Here is a 20,438-nt window from a genome sequence, read left to right as displayed (position 1 = left end):
CAAAATAAATTCCCGCCAGGCACAAGAGACCCCGCCCCACTACTCTCAGGATCCCTTCAGCTGTTGGTACGCGGTAAGAACGGGAGAAGTATGAGATGTAGGATGTTGTAGTTATTAGCACGATATAGGGTGGCATGGACAGCTGCATCAAACCAGCCTAGGGACAGATGACACAACAACAACGAGCATTTACGTGGTCAAGTCCATTCAACCATACAAAACTCAATGTAAAGATATGAATGATAATCTCAAAGTGATAAGCACATAATTAATAATAATAATAATAATAATAATAATAATAATAATAATAATAATAATAATAACAATAACAACTTTACTTTCACGAAGGTAACCATCACTCAGCAGCTAGTAGAGAGGCCCTTACTCTGTTGTCATTTACACGCTGCAGTCGTAACTCCAAAACCCTACTTAGAACCTCGAAAATGACATCGCCGGTCACATGGGACCACTTAAGAAGGTGATTTTAATTTAAACCATAACAAGAGTGCAACGACCTAATTGGAATATCTGAAGATACTATGAAGATTTACACACGTACCTACAGGAAGTTTAAAAGGTATATGACACTTAAAGGATTACTTGTGTGTCGTAGGCATTCATGTCATGATTACAGCCATATTGTAGGTCTTCCCGTTTCATGCGAGTGATGATTGTCATCACAGGCCCTTCCGTTTTAGTGGAATATTCGCTACCAAATTTCACTTGTACCTCTTACAGTCAATGTTCCATGAACAGGAAGTCAAGTTTTATACTTGTCGTAGAACATCGACAACCTTACAAACAATGGCACTAGGTCGCCCTCGTACCTAAAACTTATTTCACAGAGTGAGACGCTGTTAGGTTAGGGTACAAATATTGTTGACTAGTGAACCACAGTCTGAAAGGCCACAAAATAGTAAATTTAGTAAAGGATTTCGACAGTGAATGATGTTTCTACCTCATTTCAGGTCACGAGAGGCCCAGACGGTTTACGAATCTGTAGATATTTTTACTATCGATCGAATGACACTTAAAGTTAAACTAATTTTTAAATTATTGAATAATACATGTAATATTTGTTGCGAAAAATGCAAGAGCCTCTCGTATAAATCTGGTCTTTATTCACAGTTCTTTTCTACAGGTTCACATAGTTTTTGCGTGGTAAATCTTCTCTCGGTTATGGGAATATGACGTCAATCGTTCTACGAGGCGGCTAATTAGCTGGCTGCATTGAGCACGCGGAACTTTATTAGCAATTAAGTCAGTGAAATAAATAGCAAGCCAGAGTAATTATGCCACTATAAGCACTGGTAAGGATGTTGCTTCACCTGGTGAGTTTCTTGTTTATTTCTCTGTAGCTAATAACAAGGGGTCAAGGAAGAGGTGATATCAGGCTTGGAGGGAAAATATAATAATAATAATAATAATAATAATAATAATAATAATAATAATAATAATAATAATGGCGAATATCCTCCCGATCAGGCCTGGTGCAGGTCTTGTAGGCGACCTGAATGCCTCTGGGTATGCGGCCCCCACTTAAGTAGACATCACTAACACACGCCCCCCCGATTATCCAATTAAGGTTAAAATCTCGACACGGCAGAGAAGCGATCCCTGTACTTCCTCATGGAGCTGGGCAATTTAAGTATGACATATCTCTATACACTAATTGGATTTTCATAGAATTTGAGTGGGATATTTTGTGGTTCATGAATGTTCGAAGAAGTGAACGTGATGTAACACAAGGGTGTACTGTCAGTGGTGGAGATAAGTCGCTGGATAGCAAAGAGGAGCTCTCAGAGACAACAAGCTATACAGTTAAGTGCGGTCTTTCCGCACGAGCTTCCGTTATTAATAGTACATTATTCTGTGCTTGCAGTAATGATCAGTTCCACGATTATCCTCTCGTCTCTTTGGACGCTCAGTCTACCGGAATAATTAGCACCACACTGGATAGAGTCCTAGTGCCGTGTCAGTCATCGGACCTTGGCGACCTTAGTTTTGCTGCTGGCTGAACCACAGTCGCAGGTTCCCCAGCCAAGACATGTGGGGTCTCCCAGGACCCCTCCCCACTCGAGCTCCCGTTTTATTGGAGGAAGGCATCTCATGATATGTCCAGAGTTGTGGACCTTCTTGATCTTAGCAGACCTGCACAGTTCTACACATCCGGGTCACCAGGCCACGGGGGACCCACACTCTAATGGTTTTCCCCACCGTCCAGAACTGTACTCCATACACCAGAGCACCGCGCTCTCCTACCGCGAAGCTGCAACGCTCGTTGACGACGATATTCCCGACTCTCTGTATCGGATCTCCCTTGACGCACAATGCCCTTGCTCACAATAATGCATTTGGTCTTCATTAAGTTCAAGTTTAGACACAGTTTCTCATATGTCTCCACCACTTTCGACAATATCTGTTGCATGTCGTCAGTCTATTTCTACAGCATACTTTCCTCAAAGAATATGCGTAGGAAATATGCTAAGAGGCCACATAACCAGGACTGTCGTTAACAGGATATAAATCAAGTGGGCACCATAAATATATACAAAAACTTAGCGGCATAAAGGGTAGGAGAATACGGGTGTCATATCACTAAAATCAAATGAAAACACTTAAAAAAATTAAAATCAAACTTTTATAATCCTTCTGATGATTGTGCAAAATGACACAAATATACCACATTGAATTTACAATTAATAATAATACTGTAAGTTTCGCAGCTACCATTGAAGATAGTTTCAATTTGTTTTGACGATGAGACTAGTACTATAAAATAAATTTTTGTCATGACCTCGCAGTTATGGAATATTAAACAATTAAATCACTCTATCCTCATTAACACTGGGGCATATTTAAATAAGTTACACTCAACTCTGAGTGAAGCCTATCCTAGATCTAACTTGATAAACAAAATAACACGCACTAAACACGCAGGAATATTTCAACCCTAAATGCTTACATACACACAATCAACTCCAGAATTGGAATCTGTGTTTACAAATCAAAATAAAATGCACTCACTGCAATAAAACAAGACATAATGCAATAGATACAAATGAACACGGATCTCCACGGCGTGAGGTTCGAACAGCTGGATACTGAAAAACCCCATCGTATGCACGCAAACTAAAAGTGACTGCATTACCCTAGCTAACTGGGTGTATCCCTGACCATATTACATTAAAGAAAAGGGTAATCTTCTGAATGAGTCTCATAACACATAAATCACATGTCTTGGAAACGGGAAGCAGCTGTCTAAAACCCTGGCTTTTGGGCGTGTTCTGGTCACACAGGGATCAAGTCGGTCAGCTGATACAAATCTTAATTCAGGCGGAAATCTTCACTCTCACATACAACATTGTCTGCCTTCACCGCTTTCATATTATCCTTGGTTATAAATTCATACTTAGCCCATTAATATACTAGTTTACAGAGACATTTCATCTCATATTCCAATTCACAGCAGGTGTTCAATCTTTTCAACTCAGAGTCCCGGATTCCAATCTCCGCTGTCTCTCTGTGTTACATTTCCCCCTGTACAGTGACACAAAACTCACTACCAAACAATTAGCAATTAAAATACTTCCATCAAAGATTCTATTAAGTTCTCAGCATGACATTACTACCTTTTCAAGTCACAGCCATTTATTTAACTCCTGAATGAATTTAAAATCTGCGTCTCTCACCTAGCTACATTGGACGACATGGTTCGAACCTCACGACGGCTCACTCTGGCACTTCTTCCATCTGACGACTAAACTACATCAAACTACTACACGCATGCATGATGATACCATTGACTGAGTACCAGTCAACATGAGAAAACATTCCAGTGGACAGTACTGGCAGTAACCCTTCTTCTCTAACACAAACTACGTAGAAAGCAAACCCGAGAAAATGTCAAAAATTGAAAGAGTAAGGATAAATAAATAAAATAACAACTACAGTATTCACAAACTCACTCAGGCTTAATTCTAATTGAACACTGGGCCCATAATTAGCACATTTACATATTGAAAAAAACCTATATATTTATTAATATTTACAAATTAAAGAAGTTTAAATTGATATTCCGTTGTTTAGGAGTCATGCTAGTAAAATAAGGGTACTTAGCCTCATCCTACTGACACCTCGTGTAGCTACGGGACGTCTATCTTATTGATCTACTCGATCATAGCGTCCATGTCGACTGCTTTGATGACCAGGTCCGAACTGGAACTTGGCACAGGAATCTCCTTGGTCTGCGGCACATGTTGACCGCCTTGATGACCAGGTCTGAACTGGAACTTGGCACAGGAATCTCCTTGGTCTGCGGCACATGTTGACCGCCTTGATGACCAGGTCCGAACTGGAACTTGGCACAGGAATCTCCTTGGTCTGCGGCACATGTCGACCGCCTTGATGACCAGGTCCGAACTGGAACTTGGCACAGGAATCTCCTTGGTCTGCGGCACATGTTGACCGCCTTGATGACCAGGTCTGAACTGGAACTTGGCACAGGAATCTCCTTGGTCTGCGGCACATGTTGACCTCCTTGATGACCAGGTCCGAACTGGAACTTGGCACAGGAATCTCCTTGGTCTGCGGCACATGTTGACCGCCTTGATGACCAGGTCTGAACTGGAACTTGGCACAGGAATCTCCTTGGTCTGCGGCGCATGTTGACCGCCTTTATCACCAGGTCTGAACTGGAACTTGGCACAGGAATCTCCTTGGTCTGCGGCACATGTTGACCGCCTTGATGACCAGGTCTGAACTGGAACTTGGCACAGGAATCTCCTTGGTCTGCGGCACATGTCGACCGCCTTGATGACTAGGTCTGAACTGGAACTTGGCACAGGAATCTCCTTGGCCTGCGGCACATGTTGACCTCCTTGATGACCAGGTCCGAACTGGAACTTGGCACAGGAATCTCCTTGGTCTGCGGCACATGTTGACCGCCTTTATCACCAGGTCTGAACTGGAACTTGGCACAGGAATCTCCTTGGTCTGCGGCACATGTTGACCGCCTTGATGACCAGGTCTGAACTGGAACTTGGCACAGGAATCTCTTTGGTCTGCGGCACATGTTGACCGCCTTGATGACCAGGTCTGAACTGGAACTTGGCACAGGAATCTCCTTGGTCTGCGGCGCATGTTGACCGCCTTTATCACCAGGTCTGAACTGGAACTTGGCACAGGAATCTCCTTGGTCTGCGGCACATGTTGACCGCCTTGATGACCAGGTCTGAACTGGAACTTGGCACAGGAATCTCCTTGGTCTGCGGCGCATGTTGACCGCCTTGATGACCAGGTCTGAACTGGAACTTGGCACAGGAATCTCCTTGGTCTGCGGCACATGTTGACCGCCTTGATGACCAGGTCCGAACTGGAACTTGGCACAGGAATCTCCTTGGTCTGCGGCACATGTTGACCGCCTTGATGACCAGGTCTGAACTGGAACTTGGCACAGGAATCTCCTTGGTCTGCGGCGCATGTTGACCGCCTTGATGACCAGGTCTGAACTGGAACTTGGCACAGGAATCTCCTTGGTCTGCGGCACATGTTGACCGCCTTGATGACCAGGTCTGAACTGGAACTTGGCACAGGAATCTCCTTGGTCTGCGGCACATGTTGACCGCCTTGATGACCAGGTCTGAACTGGAACTTGGCACAGGAATCTCCTTGGTCTGCGGCACATGTTGACCGCCTTGATGACCAGGTCCGAACTGGAACTTGGCACAGGAATCTCCTTGGTCTGCGGCACATGTTGACCGCCTTGATGACCAGGTCCGAACTGGAACTTGGCACAGGAATCTCCTTGGTCTGCGGCACATGTTGACCGCCTTGATGACCAGGTCCGAACTGGAACTTGGCACAGGAATCTCCTTGGTCTGCGGCACATGTTGACCGCCTTGATGACCAGGTCTGAACTGGAACTTGGCACAGGAATCTCCTTGGTCTGCGGCACATGTTGACCGCCTTGATGACCAGGTCTGAACTGGAACTTGGCACAGGAATCTCCTTGGTCTGCGGCACATGTTGACCGCCTTGATGACCAGGTCTGAACTGGAACTTGGCACAGGAATCTCCTTGGTCTGCGGCACATGTTGACCGCCTTGATGACCAGGTCCGAACTGGAACTTGGCACAGGAATCTCCTTGGTCTGCGGCACATGTTGACCGCCTTGATGACCAGGTCCGAACTGGAACTTGGCACAGGAATCTCCTTGGTCTGCGGCACATGTTGACCGCCTTGATGACCAGGTCTGAACTGGAACTTGGCACAGGAATCTCCTTGGTCCGCGGCGCAGAACACACGCCATTAAGCCCGTTGCGATTGCGCACTTTATGGCCCAGTGTTCGATCCGAGTTCCCGGGATCCAAATACACGTACAGGGTTGTTAATTAGACGCCCACATTTATTTTAGTAGTGGCGTCTTATTGTCAAGCCCTATGTATCTGCTCACTGAGTGTTCCAATCGTTCCTTCTCAGATTTGAGTGGTAACGATGACGACAATAATAATAATAGATCGGGACCGTGCTCAGATTTATGACCGATAGCCCGACCGTGCACTTTCATATATCTCCGGTATCACTTCTTCTTATACACCAGTTATTTAAGACATGAGGTATTATTCTTTAAAATAGAACTTGGAATACAAAGGGCTCAGTACTCGGGACTGTCATATGACTGTTTTTCACGAGACATAGACACAGACTGTCCACAGATGACGCTTCCAAATCCTTTTCTCAGCTGAGAAGTTCCCCCGCCTTAAATTTCCTATGCACCCTATTCTCGGTGCATTTGAGGCGCAATAGTGCGATAATCAGGTGACCAATGACCTTATAACATGGTTAAAACTCACCCGTACGAAGTCTGATCGCAGAATCTCCTGTAATGAATAAATAACTGTCTTCAAATTTTGGCCCGCTCACAGGACTCCCCTGTCAAGTGGGTGTGAAGACATGTAACACCTGGTCTCTGTAACTTTCCTCTGTTACGTAATCACATATTCGTTATTTTAACAGGAGATTATCATCATGCAGGACATCACACACACCAAATAAATTCACAAATCAGGAACAGCTCTTTTGAATCATTGTACAGTGCATTATTATATTCTTATAACTATTATTATTATTATTATTATTATTATTATTATTAACATTATTAAAATAGTTAATTCCATTAATGTAGGAAACGAAGTTTGTCATGCTGTTTTAAAGATGGTTCCCATATCCCCACCTTTCTATCCAGGGATTCCCTAGCTCTGCTTGGGGGAAGTATATTCTACCCACACAAGTGTCGTTCCAAGCTTCGAGATCCCACGTGATCGTTTCCAGAGAAAGAAATGCGCGTCCACTTGATCACTAGTCCTCGGTTCATGTCCCTGTCGGGTGCAGTATGAAAATAGATCCTTCTAGAAACATCGGCTGGTACTCTATTTAAACGTGTATTTTACTGATTGACTTGTGTGTGTATCCTCTGACGGCGGATTAAGAATAGAAGGAGGGGGGGGGGGGTAGTGGAACAGCCTGAACTTGAGCTAATTAACAAGGTATGTCAGAACTTTAACTATGTGAAACTTTTGCGTGTGAAACTCGGGATATATTTCGATGTTTTATTAATCACGTAACTGATAGGGTGCCTGCGTTCCTCTAAAATCCATGCAGGGCTTACTCTTTGGTGTTTGGTTCCCCTAATACAGAGAGAGTAACCAGGTAATAACTATCTGTGTGGGTAATATACCTCTTCTACGTTAACGGTCTGTGATGCCAGCGTACTGTACTGCCCCGACAACGGGCGTATTATAAAATCATTGTGAACTAGACCGAGGACTCGAGCCACGTCTAACGTAAAACTAAGTTACAGCTCCTTCGGATTCTGTGCATCTTTTGTAAACCTTAATATATAGTGAACTCCAAGGTTCGAGGCGCGATCTAGGTAATGTGCTCTGGAAGCTACGCCTTCTTCCCATGAAGTATGTGTTTTCTATTTGTAAAGGCTAACATAATAATTTCCCGAGACCCACGGGTCATCAGACTGTGACAGACGGGAGTCCTTTTCCCCAAATTCGTTTTAAGTATCAGAGCATTCCAGCTCCTCATTATAAAATATTCGAGAGTTAAAATTCTAATTGTTGGTTCACGTTCAAATATTTAGAAAAGGACGAAAATTAAATTCCGAATGGATTAGTTTGGTAAATACTGCTTTTCCAGCCATTGCCCCTCACGCTATATTCTCCGCGGAAACAAATGCAATCAGTGTTCAGTGAGATTACAGGACGAGTTCTCTGCACGGGCCTGAAGTCTTACTGCCCACAATATTCAAGGCTCCGTTATTGACCACGACAGGGAGAATATGTAGCAAAGGGCGTGAAATGGTCAGATCATTTAACATATACTTAGAACTAAGATCAGGAAGCTCTCATCGCAATAATTAAAAGTATTTAAATCCAAGTTAATAAATCCAGTTGAGTAGTAGGGCAGTGGAGACTCTGAGCCACAGCGTCAGCATATTTTTGCTGAGTCAGCACCCGAGGTCATTGACCCCTAGCAGTATATCAAGGCGGGGTCTGGCCCCGAGGTCATTGAAACCTAGTATAGTAGTATGGCTAAGCTGATTCGCGATTTTGCATAAGAGAGCGAGCCTTACCTCACAGTTGCCATCTTGTGGGGCCTAATCTCAAATTCACGGCTAGGTGCCCTCCGCGACGCGTAAGAGAGCGGGCCTAACCTTACATCCGCCATCGTGAAGGGAGTATCCTTAGTTTTACGGCAAGATGCCATTCCCGACGCCAAATGCACAAGATGGTAGCTATTCACAGCTCTTTATGAGACGGCGCAGGGGCGCTTCCGCAAGATGGCGGCTATACATATGCTCTTATGAGAAGGCCCACGGGCCCTTGCGCAAGATGGCGGCTATACAAGGACGGCTTACGAGCACTTGCGTAAGATGGCGGATGTACATAGGCACATATGAGACGGCCTGGGGGCGCTTGCGCAGGATGACAGCTATATATAGGCTCTTATAAGACGACCTAGAAGCGCTTGCACAAGATGGCGGCTATACATAGGCTGTTGTGGCATCCTCCTCATCCTCCTCCTCTTCCTTCTCCTCTGACGGGGCATAGCTTTATGTCTCTACCCGACAAGTTTAAACATCCAATACTATAACGGCGCGATCTAATGCTTAAGGCTTTACGAATTTGCACCTGCTATTATTCTGTTTTTAACCTGCAGCGATGACGTCATCGTAGTTATGCATGTTTAATTGTTCGTTATCAAGGTTACTTACTGAAGCCTTTATAGATAGAATGAGTAGGCATAAAGAGGCAAAGGAATGCAATAAGTACAATATTTTCAATTCAATGAAATATTTATTTACAAAATTAAAATAATCTACTACAACAGATGTTGTTTTGTTGGCGACAAGGTTGCTATGCTCCTTAACAGGTTTCTGCGATGAGGTAGTACGCTTCCATCCTGATAAGTCCTAACTACGTGCACTAGTTTGGCGTTTTCTTAAACATGGCTACCCTTACTGCTGCTAACCTAAAAGACCCTAACCTCAATGCTGCCATCATAACTACGTGGGTGCGGAATTTAATCAGCTCTCAAGATGCAAGCGATTAACTTGTCGGACCCAAACCTCACATTATTGGACAAGAGAACATCGCTAACCTCACTGCTGGCATCTTCGCAGGGCCTAACCTCACTGCTTCCCTCTTCCGTGACTATCCCTTCTAACACCCACGCCTACTCTGTTAAAGGTGTATAAGATAGGTTTTACGCTTTTGTGTTAGTTTACTGTAAATCGCTAAGCTGCTCACATCGTGAGAGTATCTAGTATCTAGTAAATTTAACTTTTATATTTAAAAGAAGAATCTGTTAGCAGAAGATAAAGTCCGTCATGGAACAACCCATTTCTATCTACATTTGCAAAGAGTGTGGAAAAATATTTCTCCGAGGCTATCACGAGGGACATCACGAGATATCCTGTAGGACAACTTTTAAATGCAAACATTGTAGAGAGAGTTCATGAACGCTTACAAGCTGCGTGTCATGTAGCTTCATCGAGGAGAAAATACAAAGAGCTCAACCGTATTCAAGCAAATACTGATTTATTTTAAAAAAGTGCACCTCTGCGAGAGGCTTTTAATTCTCCCTTGTTGTCTTGACCTGCTACAAGTTCTGTTACTAAGCACACATTTCGAGACGAAGAGAAGCTGAACGATGAGGAGGATGCTGATAATAATAGTGATAAAAAAGGAAAAGGAGAAGAAGAAGAAGGAAAAAGAAAATCTCAATGTTTCTTTGCCTTTAGAGCATTATGATTTTACATCATTTTCTAATCCTACTACACGTTCTGTCACCGTGCGAACATCTCAAGAAGAGATGCAAGATGAAGTAAAGGATGACTCTTCAACGCTTCTTTGTTATCAAAACAAGTTTGTGCCTGGAAACGCTATAGCAGAAGCACGTATTTCATCAAAACAAGTCCCTACACATCATCTGTCTGTATACAGGCTCAAAGTTCACCACAAGCCTCTGTTACCCCATATAGACGTAAGATACTATAAAAACCCCAACCTATTTGTGAAATGTTAACAACTGCTACGAGCCGATCAAGATGCTGGTTACACAGAGTATAAAGCAGATATTTTGAAATAGAGCAAGCATTACGTCTTGCGAGTATTATCGAGTAATAGCTCTACAAGGTAAAGACCTTACCTGAAAGCTCTCTCTCGACAGTACGACAGCCTAAACACCTGCCTACATTACCAGCTCTCACCCTCACCCTCACCTAAGTCATCCTTCTGTAGCATATAGTGGATCGAATAACTGTATTGGTACAGACTAGTTTCCAACATCCACCATTCCTTAGGGTGTTACCTACGCCTCTAGCTGTAGAGCTGGTCTCAAGACCTGGATAAAGAGAGGAGAAGCACCCTAAATACTACAAAAATGTAAGTGGGTTTGCTCTTTAGCCCATTAACCCTTTAGCCCTTTATCCCATTAGCCATTTGCCCTTTATCCCATTAGCCCATTAGTCCTTTATCCCTAGGAGGAGGAGGGTAGCGGTGAGGTCGAGGAGGAGGGAAGAGTCCTTTCGTCCTTTTGCCCTTCTGATAAGACGTGACCCCTTGGTTCCATTCCGTATCATGTGTGTAGCTCGATTTTTTCGGTTCAGCATTTTGCAATCCTATACTGAAATAACTTTATCACTTTTAACAGGATTACAAAGTTAGGTTATAACAACTTTCCCTCTTTATGTACATCTCATCATTCTGATTATGATTTAGCTTTAAGCGACTATCCTTCCTCGAGGTTCCCAGTGCTGCTCTCCTCCAGGGTTAGACCCATAAAAGCCTATGTATAAACAAGAGCCCCTGCGCTACACTGATATTAGGAAGTGTATCCAGTTAGGGGGATAAAACCCCCCGCAATAGCCTAATACTCAAAAAAGCCCTAGCAATACTTTCCCTAAGTTACTGCCATAAAGCTCATGTATCACCACTAGCTCCTGTGCTATACTAAAGTTATAAAGGTTAGCTGGTTAGAATGATGAGCGATAACCCAGCTCCTTAAAGTTAGTCTAATGTAACCAATGTACAGCAGCTATCTTGCCTAGTAGCCCCTGCCTCAAATTAATAGGCCATAAGTTACAAGTTGAGAGTTCGGTCCATGAGAATACAGTATACTACGTAGCTGCTATCTTGCATAGCAGCACTTGCCTCATTTTTCGAAGTTCAGGCTGATCAAAATAACAGGTTATAAGTTACAGGTTGTGAGCCAATGAGGTGACCCTCTAGTTAAGGTCTATACGAATAGAGTAAACCAGTTATCTTGCATAGTAGCCCTTACCACAGTCCCTTAAAAGTTATGCTGGTGAAACTAATAGTTCATAAGTTACAAGTTGTGAACCCCTGAGGCAGCTCTGTAGAGTTAGGCCTATAAGAACAATGTATCAACATTAGCTCCTGGTCCAACTCCTTATGTTAGTCTCATATAACAAATCTATAACAGCCATCTTGATTCAGGGGCCCTAGCACTAGGAAGTTGTACGCGGCCGCCATCTTGCGCAATCGCCCCTCGGCCGTCACCTTAATTCCCATGTCTACCCTAGGCTAGCATTCTCCATTCGATCCTATGTATATCTGCCATCCTGCGCAGTATCCCCTCTATAAGAGCATGTATATAGCCGTCATCTTGCGCAATCGTCCTCAGGCGTGTCCTTAAATCCTATGTCTCCCCTGTTCCATAAGAGCCTATGTATAGCCGCCACCTCACACGGTAACCCATGACCCAGGTTCCAGGAGTTAGTCTCATAAGAGATAGTGAATAGCCGCCATCTTGCGCAATCGCCCCTCGGCCGTCACCTTAATTCCCATGTCTACCCTAGGCTAGCATTCTCCATTCGATCCTATGTATATCTGCCATCCTGCGCAGTATCCCCTCTATAAGAGCATGTATATAGCCGTCACCTTGCGCAATCGTCCTCAGGCCGTCTCCTTAAATCCTATGTCTCCCCTGTTCCATAAGGGCCTATGTATAGCCGCCATCTTTCGCAATCGCCCCTAGGCCGTCACCTTAAGTCCTATGTGACCTCTAGGTCAGGCATCTCCATAAGAGCCTATGTATAGCCGCCACCTTACACGGTAACCCATGACCCAGGTTCCAGGAGTTAGTCTCATAAGAGATAGTGAATAGCCGCCATCTTGTGCAATTGACGTCGGGAAGGGCATCTGGTCGTAAAACCAGGGCCCTGTGTAGTTAGGCTCCTCCATATGGTTAGGTGTTCTCTCTTATGCGAATCCCCATTGCCCTACTACTCAAGATGGCATCGGGAAGGGCATCTGGCCCTAGAAGTGAGGTTAGGCCACTCCGGTATAGCGGCTGTAAGGTTAGGTATGCTCTCTTGTGCAAAATCAGCGTCGGGAAGGGCATCTGGCAAGATGTTGTCGGGAAGGGCATCTGGCCCTAGAAGTGAGGTTAGGCCGCTCCAAGAATGCGACTGCAAGGTTGGGTTTGCTCTCTTGTGCAAAATCCGCGTCGGAAGGGCATCTGTCAAGATGTTGTCGGGAAGGGCATCTGGCCCTGGAAATAGGGTTTGGCCGCTCCAGTAAAACGACTGTAAGGTTAGGTATGCCCTCTTGTGCAAAATCCTCGTCGGGAAGGACATCTGTAAAGATGTTGTCGGGAAGGGCATCTGGCTCTAGAAGTGAGGTTAAACCGCTCCGAGATAGCGACTGTAAGGTTAGGTATGCTCTCTTGTGCAAAATCCGCGTCGGGAAGGGCACCTGGCAAGGTGGTGTCGGGAAGGGCATCTCGTCGTAAAACTGATGTTAGGCACATCCAAGATAGCGGCTATGAGGTTAGCCTTGCTGTTTTCCCCGTAAAAAGGAAGGTTTAGCCCCTCCAAGATAGTGTCTGTGAGGTTAGACATGCACTCTTAGCCAGCATAGTCAATGATATTGCCAGAGGTCAATGTGGCGGAGGCCTCTCCCTAGGGCCTGTGGAGGTGGCGCCGTCAGCACCAATAAAATCCCATTACTTCCATACGCTGTGTGCAGTGTTCAATCCTCGGATTTGGTCCACCACAATCATCATCACCATTTTACCTCGATGCTTGTAATGACGTTCACAGGTTCTGCATAAAGCTACATGGATTGACATCTTACTGTGTAGAGGAAGGATGTCCCAAAAACACTTACGTAAGGGGCAGCGTACGTAGATCAAAAGTCCTGGCCGTAAATATTGAATGAGATATTTTGTCATCGCATGTAAGGTTCTTAATAGCCTCACTTAGTGGTGTGAAGATGTTGCGTATGAGCATGCGAACAACATGCACATGACAGCTTTGTTTGTTGTACTCTTGCTGCTCCGTAGCGTACGATGTCCAAGCACACACCAATGTTTATGAAAAAGGACTATCCTTATTTATAGTCTTGTAACAATATCCGTTAGCGAATGGTAAGTAACATCGCTGATACGAATAATAAGACAATAGGCTGTTGTGTTAGTAGGAATGTTTTCAGAGGTTTCAAATTCTAAACGAATATCAACTGGAGATTCTTTTAAAGATTCTTCATGATAATAGCAGTCTATAACTACAATCGGAGCTTCATTTTTAAATTATTGGGGCGAAAATAGCAGACGATATTCGTTCTGATAATACGAACATTGGAATTTACACAATATGTCATAGAGCATCTCAAATATTTTCTCAAAATTCATGTCTATGTTTTCGTAGGGATACGTAATTCCGTTGAGACGTAGGCTAATATTTCCTAATTTACAGTGATCGAACTGTGAGCTATCTTTTTAGTGGCTGAATTTACGATGGGTCTAAAATCCAAAAATAATATACAAGGGCTTATGAGTAAAACGTGACGTTTTAACAGCCCAGCTATGCTGGTTTGTAAGTGCTAACACAGGATATTCATGCAGATCCCGACTTCGAAAATGGCGAATGATTTTCGACAATCTTGAGCAATCGAAGTTTTTCACCATCAGATAATGTTACATGTGGAATTCTCCACAACATACTATGAAGTGTAATGTTTGAGCCCACTGGTGTTTCTGCTGCTTTAAGATAATTTTAATCACTTCGATCACGGATCAGAATAAGCGCTTGTTTTGCGTCATGGGCGCCCATATGAGTTTCTATAGGAGGCGGCCAGACTTGGGGGTACGCAGTAATTTTAATATTTTGGAAGATAAATAACGATTTGTATTCTGCGGTAGAATAACCCACGGTATCCCTTGCCTGTTGGGGAGACGGTACTACCGCTTTTACGTAATACTGACCTTTAAGTTTATTGAAAGGAAAACACGTGACTACACTAGAATGTTGCCTTTCCCTGAGAGCTAGAGGGGGCCGCGGCCCCACGTTGCCCCCGGGTATGGACGCCCTTGTGAAGTCTTCTGGAAGCTAAAAATATATGTCAGTGATAACATACCCGTAAAAGTTCCATACTCATTAATCATCCAGTTGTTAGTAGCTTTTGGACACCATCCTGCCATCCGAAAAACATTACATCACAAAAAGAAGGGTAGAGATTCATTGCACTTGTAATAACAACATTCTTCGTTCTATCTATTTCGTCATTATTCACTTCATATCGCCATTCAGTAAAGAGAAAAGCTAGAGCATGGTTGTTTATTTGCAATCTGCTTGGTCCATTTCCATCTGAGTTACCTAGTCGCCCTTCAATATAGAGGTAGTTTTCGTGTGGTGAGGTGTATACATCTTGCTAATAAAAAAATAAAAAATTTCATCATTGTTATTTAACCCAAACTTTAAGGGTTGATAAGAATGAAGGTCACTTCGTATTACTTCTTAATGAGTTTCTACTGTATTAATAATGTCTAGCATTTCCTCCATTTTGTTGTAGTAGCGTATGACCTAAGCCTTGGAGTACAAGCATATGGTTACCTGTTAACCCGATGTGTCTTCACAAACATGTAGTATGTCTTCGGAACATACACCGTGTTTTATAGATGTTTTTCATACAGGCTTAAGATGAAGTTTGTAAGCTTCGTTCATGTGCGGATCTAAATTAATAAGCTGATTATGTCTATTTACAAGCCTAAGATTAATGTTACTAGTGTGTTTTACAGACACAGGATGATAAGGAACTACTGTCGGTTTCTCACGAATAGTATTTCCACATTCCTCTGTAATAACAATGTTGTGCAGGACGTGCGAAGGTTACTATTGATGTCTGTAATAATATTACAAGCAAAGTTCACGTGATAATCATCGCACAGTGTTATCGGTTGGTCAGAATCGTAACGTACGTTCGGTAGGATCTCCCTTGGTAAAAATCCAAGCAATGGACAAATCAGATCGCGTTTTGATTTGAAGTCAATCTTAAATGATGATTCAATAACACATTTATGTGTAATGTTGCTTACAGTAATTGAGAACTTTTAATTATGTTTACTGAAGCTCTCTTCTCTAAATGGTTCAATTAACGTACCTTCAATGTAGTCATGAATATCGTCTAGTGAATAAATGCCTGAGGGTAGCGTTAGCACATACTCACCGTAATAGAACTTGTTTACACCATTAAGCACATTATATATTTTATTGTAGCTTTTAAACTATTCTAGTCCAAGACTATGTAGCTGATATACAAGTTCGATTGGTGGTTTGAAACAGACTCTTGTTTCAGGTCCTTCACTACGTACAGCAAATGTTCATTCACCGTTAGTCATCACGTGCACACTAATGCTCTTCCTCTACTGTCTGGGTTTGTCCGCACAAACGTGTATTAAAGTTTTGCACACGGTTTTTATTGTAAACAATGTCTGTACTGCTTCCGAAATAACGTATGAGGAAAGGGAGGAGGTAAGTCTCCATAGCTATCGAAATACCATACTTTAGATTTACGTTTTACGTAGGCAACGTAATGAGTTCCAGGTCCACGACTGTTGTCTAAGTTAATTACGGCACTTTCACGTTCACGTGGGCATGCTGGTAGTTGACCGCTCATATACACACAATAATGAATTCGTAGTTGTTTAGCAAACGTAAAAACTTCTTCATGCGTCAGAGCTCGATGTAGCAGTGCATTCAGTAAACGTTCTTTGGATATATGTAGATGCCAAGCCCTTTTTTGTATGGCGCTAGCTTTATGTGAACGCCTTTGCCACGTAATGCAATCGCCTCTAATCGTCTTGTTATGACGTTCACTTTCTTTCAACTGTTATTTCGCTTCTTCTACAACGTTAGCACCACCCAGCAATGACCCTAAAGCGGGTAGTCCAACAAATAGTGCATGGAGAAATCCTCCTCGTTTTGTTACAGGAATAATTCGTGCACGTTAACCAAACATTGCTCTGCACTTTGGAGAAATTCTCGCTCTTGTTGCACGTAGCGCCTTAGTAATAGGTACACGCGGATTGTATTCCCCTCGAATAGCTTTTTGTGCAGTCTTTACGACATCTTTCCATCCAACAGTTTTAGTTTTCTTCTTTTTCATATCGCTTGGATATAGTTGTTTTACCATACTGTACACGGCTTTACTCGTCAAGAACAAATTATAAAATAACTTATACTTTGTTTCATTTGACATATATATATATATATACATTACTATTGCCTTCTTTAGTATTGAGTTACCATGAGGATTATAAAGCAGCAGGATACACTACCTGTTAGTAACATTATGCCACATCTCTTACCTAGTTCTAGTACAACTACAAAAATACGTCATGGAACGTTGTTTCCTTTTACTGTTCGATGTATTATATCAGACCCATCGAGATGTGGGACGACAAATCTTTTACATAACTCCTTACTTCTTTAAATTATTTACATTATTTACGTTTTCGCAAAGTCGCTCTATGAACCGCTATATATTATTCTATAAATTGTAATGCACGATCTGGTTAAAGGTGGAATAAAATACTTTGAATTTAATTCACACGAGCAAGTGTCACCACCGGATGATGTGCTTCCCAATTCTCTTATGATCTTTGACGACGTCGCAACAGAACAGCAAAACGTTATGCGGCGTGTGTATGATGATCATTTTAACAGTGATATCTATGCTACATGTTGGTCGTCACATCGTTACGCCCTTTTAGTTATTGATAGAGAAAGTGATGTTCAGCATGGACGATACCGCATGGGTTAACACAGAATTACAATCACTACTTGATCAAAAACCATCATCATGTTAATATCTAGCAGGGAGATTACAAATCATAGAATCAATGCTCAAAACAATATTCGACAGAAATTTAAGGAGCATAAACGTATTCAATCAGACACTAATTTCTTAAAACGCAAAGAAATTATAATTCTACATCACTGCCGCAGTCTAATACAAGGTTTGTGTCTATGAGAAACATTATATATTAAAAAGAAGCATGAAGAAGAAGAAAAGCACAAACAAGAAAAGCATAAAGAATAGGAGAAGCAGGATGAGGAAGAGAAGAAGCATGATATGGATCAAGAAGAGGATAAAGAATAACACGATAAGGAAAAAGAACTTAACGATACTTCACCATCTAAGCGTGTTGAATTTTTAAATACAGATGCTATTGCTGAAACACCTAGTACATCGACACAAGATCTACCAACTTTGTCTGAGGTTATGATCAAGCCAGATTATCGCAATCAGTTTAGAACTTTTATTTAAGATACCTATGTATCTCTCTTTGCACCTTATACAGAAAAACTCTTTACAGGACAAACTGACACCACCTACGGTATTCGGTATGAAGACGACTGTTTCTGGATAGGAAATTCAAATGTTAAGATTAATAGCAACAAACTTATTTTTAAAGGTGTTACCTATAAACCTACGAAATGATTCTTAGAACCCCTTTTGTCATGAATACCTGACAAAGATATAGTTTCTTAGAGGTGAAGCTTCCATGGTGTGAGGAATTATTTAGTTTAATTTCCGGGTTGGACCGTGTTGTTGTGGTCCGTACATCACGTACAGTTTGCCGACGTTTCGAATACATTGCAGTATTCTTTCTCAAGGCGACTGAAATACCCCTACTCGATCCGAGGTAATCAGTCTCCCAGGCAGCAATTGCTGTGCGTGATGTAGAGACAACTACTACAAGGTTCAACCCGGAAATTAAACTAAATAAAGATATAATTTTACAAGATGATCTTTAAAAACATAAAGCAGTATTTTTGCTACTGACGCAACACGACGTAATTACAAGAGAACAGAAGCTGTCAATGCAAATAAGAATTACAAGTATCGTGAGTTTATTTCTATGCTGTGTCCGAATGCATGTGGTCTTAATGATATCTACACGCCTTTATTCCCGTATGTAGCCATAATATACTGGAATGACCCAAACTTACTTGTTGAACGATTACAAATTCTAAAATCATCACAAGATGCGGTCACCCAGGTCGCGAATCAGAAATTCTAGAAATAGAGAAATACAACATTATTCTGTAATGGCTCGTCAAGATAAGATCTCACCTCACAAGGTAAACATCGCACACGCGTTAGATAAACCAGCACGTCGCACCTACGTCATCGCGATGATACACCATACAAATGAAATCGGCCGACAGCAATCAAACTTAGAAGGTGATATCGTTCGCATCAGCAAACACAAGTCTATCTTTGCAAAAGGCTAAACCCCCAACTGGAGCACTGACATATTTCAGATTAGGAGTGTTAAGCTTACTAATCCAGTTACGCATTTACTTCGCAATCTCAGGGGGCAGCCTGTTGAAGGAGGATTCTACATCGAAGAACTGCAGAAAGCAAAATATCCCGATCACTATTTACCGAACGTGTTATTCAACGTCGTGGAATTAAACTGTATGTTAAATGGCTTGGTTTCAATAACAGCTTCAATTCATGGATTAAAGAAGAGGATGTCCTTTAAGTCTTGTGTTTTTTATTCTCGAACGTACACCTCTCCTTACTTCTAAGTCAATACACATCAACATTATTACTACTAGATAATTTAGGACATGCTGTAGGATAGGAACAATATTAAACAACACCTGTAATGTGTTTTACAAATCATATTTATTTTAGAATATATACACATGTTTTCTTCAAGTAAATCTGTTTCTTCCTTTCTTTACTTTACTGTCTTCGCTGTTTAATGCCACTACCTAGTAACAGTTTTCCTTTCATTGCACCGTAAGTAAGCAGATTTTCATACGCTACACGTCTTAGTTTAAGATGGTTTTATTGATAAGCAATATCATGCTTTTTGCAGGCAGCATTTAACATATTATTACCAGGAACACTAGGCTATGTGCCAAGCGGACGTTAAGTCGTGTTCTAGGGCCGCATTACTCGTACTAGGAAGATGAGCTCGAAGGGAAGAAGATCAACCACCTTATTGATGAGCCCATGCCCAGCATGCTTCCTCACCTTTCTCCCAGCACGTTTCTTCACCATTTTCTGTAACAACTTGTTTACACTTTCCGCAGCCATGATATGTGTTTATAAGCGATGACAACTCATTATTTTTAGGTCCGTGACCCAATTTACTAAGTTGACATGTACGACACTGTCTCACTGAAGGTCTCCTACCTAAACTCACTTGTTTATGATGTAAACTACACGTTTGAAGCTCTGACAAAACAGGATCTCGAGTCCACTCACGAGGCACCTTATCCCAGCTCTTCTTTACAGCATTCGCAGCTACATGGAGAAAAATACCTTTGGTAATGCATTCAACTCTTCTTCAGTAAAAGTGTTTAGTTTTTTCATGCATAATATTTTACGGTTGCCTTTTCAACTGCGTTACACTTTGTATAATTTAGAAATGACATGATGTCTTTACTCTACGAATGTTTCTTTTACGCTGAAGTTAGTTCGAATGTTCAGTTTACATATGTTGTACACATCCCGGCATGCACTCCAACAGAATCAATGCACACATGTCGTAAAGACTGTTTAGATTTTTTTCCACTATGCTCCTTGAGAAGAGTTTAA

This window comes from Anabrus simplex, chromosome X, assembly GCF_040414725.1.
Source record: "Anabrus simplex isolate iqAnaSimp1 chromosome X, ASM4041472v1, whole genome shotgun sequence".
Lineage (NCBI taxonomy): Eukaryota > Metazoa > Arthropoda > Insecta > Orthoptera > Tettigoniidae > Anabrus > Anabrus simplex.
Note: the sequence above shows the minus strand (reverse complement) of the source record.